Below are 6000 nucleotides of genomic sequence, written 5' to 3'. Positions count from 1 at the left end.
GGGGCGGCCGTGCGCCCCTCCGAGGACCGGGGGCCGTCCGGGCTGCGCCGAGCCCCGCCGCGGTGGCCCGAGGCGACGAGCGAGGCCGGGAGAAGGTTCCGCGCCGGCGCCGGGAGCGCTGCCTCCGTGAGTCCCGGCAACTCCGCCGCCTGCCCCTTCCACCCCGGGAGGGGGCGGCCCGGGGGGCGCAGGTCCCGCCTGGCCGGAGCTGGGGGAGGCGGCGGAGCGGGGGGGTGTAGGAGCGCGGTGCCGCCCCGCGGGGGTGCGGGCCGGGGTGCGGGTCGGCAGGCGGCCGCCCGGTGCGGGGCTCGGCGGGAGCGGGGATCCCCGGGTTCCCCCGGCGGGTCGGGCGCGGGGGAGCGGTGGGTGCGGGCGCGGTGCGGGTGACGGAGTCGCCGTTCTCCATCCTGGAAGTGCAGGGCACTTAAATAACACCTGAGTCACTACTCGGTGCTTCTCATCCGTGTCAGATATTATTTCCGTGTTATTTTTCATCTGCTGGGCCGATATTTGCCGCTTCTTTGTCATTTAACACCGCAAATGTAAAAACAAGATTAGTAGGTTTCAGATTGTTGCCATTGATGACGATGGATTGATGTATGAGAGTATTTACTGGATGTGTCCAAGCACAATATAAATGCCTGCCAATTTGGTCTCTGAATTGCTGTATTGATTTCATTCTTGCAGGCTTTTTGACAAGGTTAATGCAGTTGACAATTGGTAAAGAAAGGAGAAAAACTTCTGTTTTATTTTAGTTGCAGAATGTCTGTTGTAACCGAAATGATGAACTGAATGAAATGAAATCATTCATAAAAAGAATAAACAGTGAGACTGTCCCAAGACCTCTTGAGGTCAATACTGTCGATACCTAACAGATGCCTTCCTGCCAGGCTTTTATGCACTGCCTACCACTCCGGCTCCTGGAGGGTAATACAGCGTGGGATACTCTTTCCAGGACTGTGCACTTTCCCTGTTAGAGCAGAGTTAAGTAATCTGGCTAAAGGGAGTTGGAAAGGATTAATGAACCCATTTCATTAAAATGCTGGTGTCTTTTGTAGGTGCTGGATCAAATAAAGCTCTTGCTTCTGCTTCTGTTCCCCTCCGGTGTTGGCAGGGTGGTGCCCAGGCGGGGAACCGTCCCAGTTTGAGGTGTGTGGTCTCTGGAAGGGTCCCTGCAGTGCTCGGGGTGTCAGGGTACCATTCATACCACTTCTCTGCTGCCAGCAGCTCCAGCTGCAGGCGGTGCCGAGCTGAGGAGGGAATTTAATTCACCACTCAGAATCCGAAGTGTAATTGTCAAGTAGGTAAATTAAATACAGGAGAGCTAATATTTCCTTTTAATTTCTTCAGACATGTGACCACCTTTACCAGTTGGTAACCTTTTCAGAGTTACCTCTCTGCTGCTATCATATGCTGGCTGCCATTAAGTTATCTGAACGAACTAACCCCGTGTTCAGTACCTGCTGGCGTGCAGTAAAGCATGCTGAGTTATAGAGCCCTCTTGGGACCATGTTATGTGGGCCCTGGTAGGATCCATGGCAAAAGCCCAATTAACCCTTCCAAAGACTGGGCTTCACCATAGGTCTTCATTGTACTTTATAGTGAACGCCAGCCAACCTTGGGTAGAAATTCAGGTGGCAATGTTTAAATGTGGCTAGTGATGCCACTTCTAACAACTCTCCGTAGCACTGCTTTGGCATCAAGGGGAAGAGCCACACAGGTCCTTGATATTTTTAAAAAGCTCTCTATATATTGATCTGTATTTGCTTTCAAGAGGAGTAGGCAGCTCAGATTTGTCTTGTATTCGGATTTTTATGGGCAGTTTCATCAGAGTGGATTATAAACAAGTTAGATTGCAGTTTGCATACGCACCATATTTTAACAGAGGTATCCAGACAGTATGGGGGGAGAATATGATCAGATTATGTTGCTTATGGCAAAAAAGTTCAAATAAACTGCTAAATATTTGACTTGCTACAAAAATATCAGCAAACAATTGAGCTAAGTTACAGTTTAGTTCTCTCATAAACTTCAATGGGAGAGGAAGGGACAGAAGCATCTTTTCTAAAAACCTTGGTGAAATATTACTGAATAATATATTCACAAGGATTAGCTTAATAAACTGACTGAATCCAGTTTAGTGAGCTTCTTTTCCTTCATGTCTACAGCAGAATGTTTTTGAAAAACATCCGAAAAAGTTGCAAATTTTAATTAAAGATGAAAACAACCTTCTACAGAATGCTTGCTGAACTGTTCTTCATCCAACTCTTCTTCCAGATCAAAGTAGTATGGAGCAATGCTAAGATGCTAGCTGGTTAGTATTCTATGTTAATTTTAAATCTGTGTCTGTGGACCTGTGAGAAGCTGAATGGGCACTTGCAAATCCTGTATATAATATTATTGGCATGACCACGTAACTGCTGATAATTTCCACTAATTTTGTACAACTGAAAATGCAAGAAGAAAAAGCATATCGTGACTTAGAGTTCCTGAAAATCATTATACAGAAAAAAGACTCTTCTGTATTTATTTTTAAAATTATGCATGCAAGTGCAGTTTTTTTGGAAAATGAGCGACTAAATAATTGAGGTACGCTTGGCTGGAAGTTGTGCTAGTGAGTGCCATGAAAGGCAGCTCTGAAAATGCCTGTTGGTTCTCTGTGTCAGTAAGCTGGTGGCTCAGGTTTGGTTTTTTCCTGATACCTGGTGTTTGGGTCCCTGCTGTTGCTGTTGAGGTCAATACTGAAGCTGTTGATGCTGGCACAGATCTTCCCTGTGCCTTTCAGGGCCGATCCCGTTAGGTGCTGAGCACTTCCAGCCTCTGAAGTGGAGGAAGCCCCCCTTGGGTCAGAGGGGCATCCCCTCAGGTCCCTGCCTGGAACTACGGGCACGGAGTGAGATTCACTCTCTTGAAGAGTTTGCCATGTACATAGTCTGGAGAGATGAGACATCTTGCCATGTAGGAGGCCAACATGACTTTGGTCTGAGCCATGAGTGCTCCGTGCTCAGCAAGGCTGCACCCACCGCCTTCCAACGGGATTGGGTCTTAATTGATTCTTCGATAAAGGTACCCAGAAATGAATGACCGGTGCCTTAAGAAGGTGTGTTATTTCCCTCTCATCTTTTTACTCCAGTATTAACCTTAGTGTTTCTGAGCATGCCAAGGGACAGCACGTAATTGCGCTTTGTTTGTTCTGTGCTGGTTTTTGGTCTTAAACCCTCTTTCCCTTTGCCATCACTTTCAGTCCCTTTCCTGCTTGGGCAGGAGCAGGTTTGGCTGCTCGGACCCTCCGGTTCATTCTTCTGCAGCAGGAGAAGCAACTGTGAAAGATCACAGGGCTAAACTTCACCATTAATTAAAAAAAATAATTTTGTTTCAAAGCAAGTAACACGTACATCTGGCTGTTTTGTAGTGAAGCTTTTTGTTAGTTTTGTTACAGTTACGCTTCCATGCGGAGCTTGCGATGGTGGGATTTGGCAGGTGGAAAGGTAAGGACAATCTGTATGCAAGACTTTTTTAAAGCTGTACTTTGTATTGGATAAAATGTGAACTGATTTGTTTATGAAATAGAGAGAAACACCGAATTGCTCATATGGAAAACTAGCGAATACAGGATGAGGATGGCAGAGATACTGACCACATCTCAGTCAATAAAGCAGCGCTGCTGACAACACTGGGAAAGTTGACTGGGTGACCATTCAATGGACCATGGCCCACTCATGGGAGAACCCATGGCTCACGTTAAAGGTTGTGTTTATAGGCATGTTTCAGCTGGACACCTTTTTAACCAAAGTGGTGTGCACAGGTGTTGGAGGAGTCTTCCTTCGGGCAGTCTGCTGAACAAACCCAGGAGGTGGCTTCACCTTACTGGTGTGCCTGCACCATTCCATTGGCTCCATGCTTTCGAGGTGACCCTTGATTGAGGATGTGGGTCCCCAGAGTGGAGAGGACCTGGGGGTGGTGGTTACCCTCTGGTGGAGAGCTCCATTTGACGGCCTGTGCTGGCTTGTATGGATATGGGAAGATTTACCATTAAAACAAGGAAGAACAAGAAATTTTGGTGTTCAGTCGTCAGGGGAGTGTAGAATCATTGAACACAGCTGATAGGAAATAGCTCCGGGAATAAGAGTAGACAATGCCATGGATTTTTCCATAGTTCCCAGAACGCCTTCTGAAATAGGATCATATGATGGACAGGTGAGCTAGTACCACGTTGGATACTGAAGTGCTGTGGTCCTGAAGGGTGGGTTCCTGTGAGGATCTGCTAAATGCACGGGAAATGCAGTTTGTGCGAGTGCATCCTGCATTGCCCCCCGACATGTGTGCAGTACACCGGGTTTTTTCGCAGTAATCTGGTGTGGTTCAGTAAAGGTGATGTGGAATGGCTTCTATTTTACAATAAGCCTCTGGAGCTTGGCTTTTTTATCATTTACTTCAGGTATACTTATGCAAATTTGGCGGAATTAGCTGTTTACACTTCCAGTAGTTTTTTTGGAAATAATCATGCATTTCAGCCCCACATGTCACATTTCAGTGCTGCTGTTTCATGTGACATCGTTTAGCAGATAATTTCCCTTTGGTCATATCCAGCAGCACATGCATGACCTATGTTGCTCTTTGTCTGTGGCTTCTGATGAATATTATTAACTATTACCCAGAGTTAGATGAATAATACAATGGATAAATTTTGCAGTACTTTTGGGTCTGTGCTTTCACTACGTGCTATTTCTAGCAGCTGTAGCGGTCTGTGCTCTGAAGGAGTAGACCAATGCGATGTGTACCTGGTGGTGGCTTTAACTCTAGTTTGTGATGTCCTCATTAGCTTGGGGCAAGGCACAGGGTAGAAAATTGCTATTATTCAAAAGCTAGTGTTTGAAATGCCTTTTTCTTCCTCGATGTGCTACAAAGTGCTGAGCTACCTCTTCGCAATTAGAAAAGCAGATCTTTATTCTGTTGTTTTGTCCTAGAAACTGGACACTTCTGCAGGCAGTGCCAAGCGAGTTCACAGACGTATTTGGAGGTTGCTTCTCTGAAGATTAATTGTGTCTTGTCTTCACAGAACTAAGCTGACAACTAAAAAAATCTCTTTAAGTAATGTAAAATGTGTCTGAAAAAAGTGTTGCTGTTACAAAGATGTCAAGGCTCCAAGATTAAGATTGTGCTGTGATATAAAAGAACTAAACTCCATTTTATTTTTTATGTGACCATAATGAGACTCCACATTTGGCACAGGGTCCCTTCAAAGGTCAGCTGAATATTCTGTGTGTGTGTTATTTATGGTGAAATATTTACTTAGTTTTCAGTGCTTGTATAACAAAAAATTGCTGTAATTCGCGGCACTGTTTAGAGTTTGATGGAAGAGTGAGAAAGGTAATGAAAGGCTGCATAAATTGGTGGAGTGAATTAGCCACCTCTGTCTCGCCGGCAGCACCGAGGCAGGCTTTGACAGGAGAAAGCTGCTGTGTCTGGAGCGTCTCAGCTGTGATGGGTGCAGGTGGAGGACCCCATTTCTGCTCGGCTGGATTTCCTTCCAGCTGGTGCCAGTAACGGGTGTTAAGGGCTCACAGAAATCACAGGCAGCTCTGCAGCTGTGTTTCCTCAATATCCTTTGTACCTGGATCTTCCCTGCAGGATGTGTGTGCCAGAGCAGGTATCTGTGGCAAATCAAGCTGGTTTGATTCAAGTGATCTGTGGAGAAGCACCGTGACACCCATCAGTGATTTTCCCTTTTCAATTTACCCCTGTTACCATGCAGTCCCAAACTGGTGATGCTCCACGCTGCCTTCAGTACAGAGCCTGTTCCTGTCTCACTCCCGCTGCACCAGCTACGTTCTGATGTGCAGAGGCTACAGGATTTGCTCCAGCCTGCTCTCTTCAGGTTTGTCTCCATTTGTACCCAGAGTTAGATGAATAATACAATGGATAAATTTTGCAGTACTTTTGGGTCTGTGCTTTCACTACGTGCTATTTCTAGCAGCTGTAGCGGTCTGTGCTCTGAAG

The 6000-nt window shown here is 46.3% G+C and overlaps 1 protein-coding gene across 1 annotated transcript in view; it reads left to right on the top strand.

Annotated features, from left to right (window-relative positions):
- The first annotated feature begins 6 nt into the window (after positions 1 to 6).
- Positions 7 to 6000, top strand: part of CALCR (calcitonin receptor) — a 99305-nt gene continuing 93311 nt past the window's right edge. Inside the window, exon 1 of the mRNA XM_014940321.1 lies at positions 7 to 126. The gene's annotated coding sequence lies outside the window, so the exon portion shown is untranslated. The remainder of the gene's footprint in view (positions 127 to 6000) is intronic.

Source organism: Calidris pugnax, unplaced genomic scaffold (genome assembly GCF_001431845.1).
Source record: "Calidris pugnax isolate Ruff unplaced genomic scaffold, ASM143184v1 scaffold76, whole genome shotgun sequence".
NCBI classification, from domain to species: domain Eukaryota; kingdom Metazoa; phylum Chordata; class Aves; order Charadriiformes; family Scolopacidae; genus Calidris; species Calidris pugnax.
This window is presented reverse-complemented; position numbering and strand designations above follow the sequence as displayed.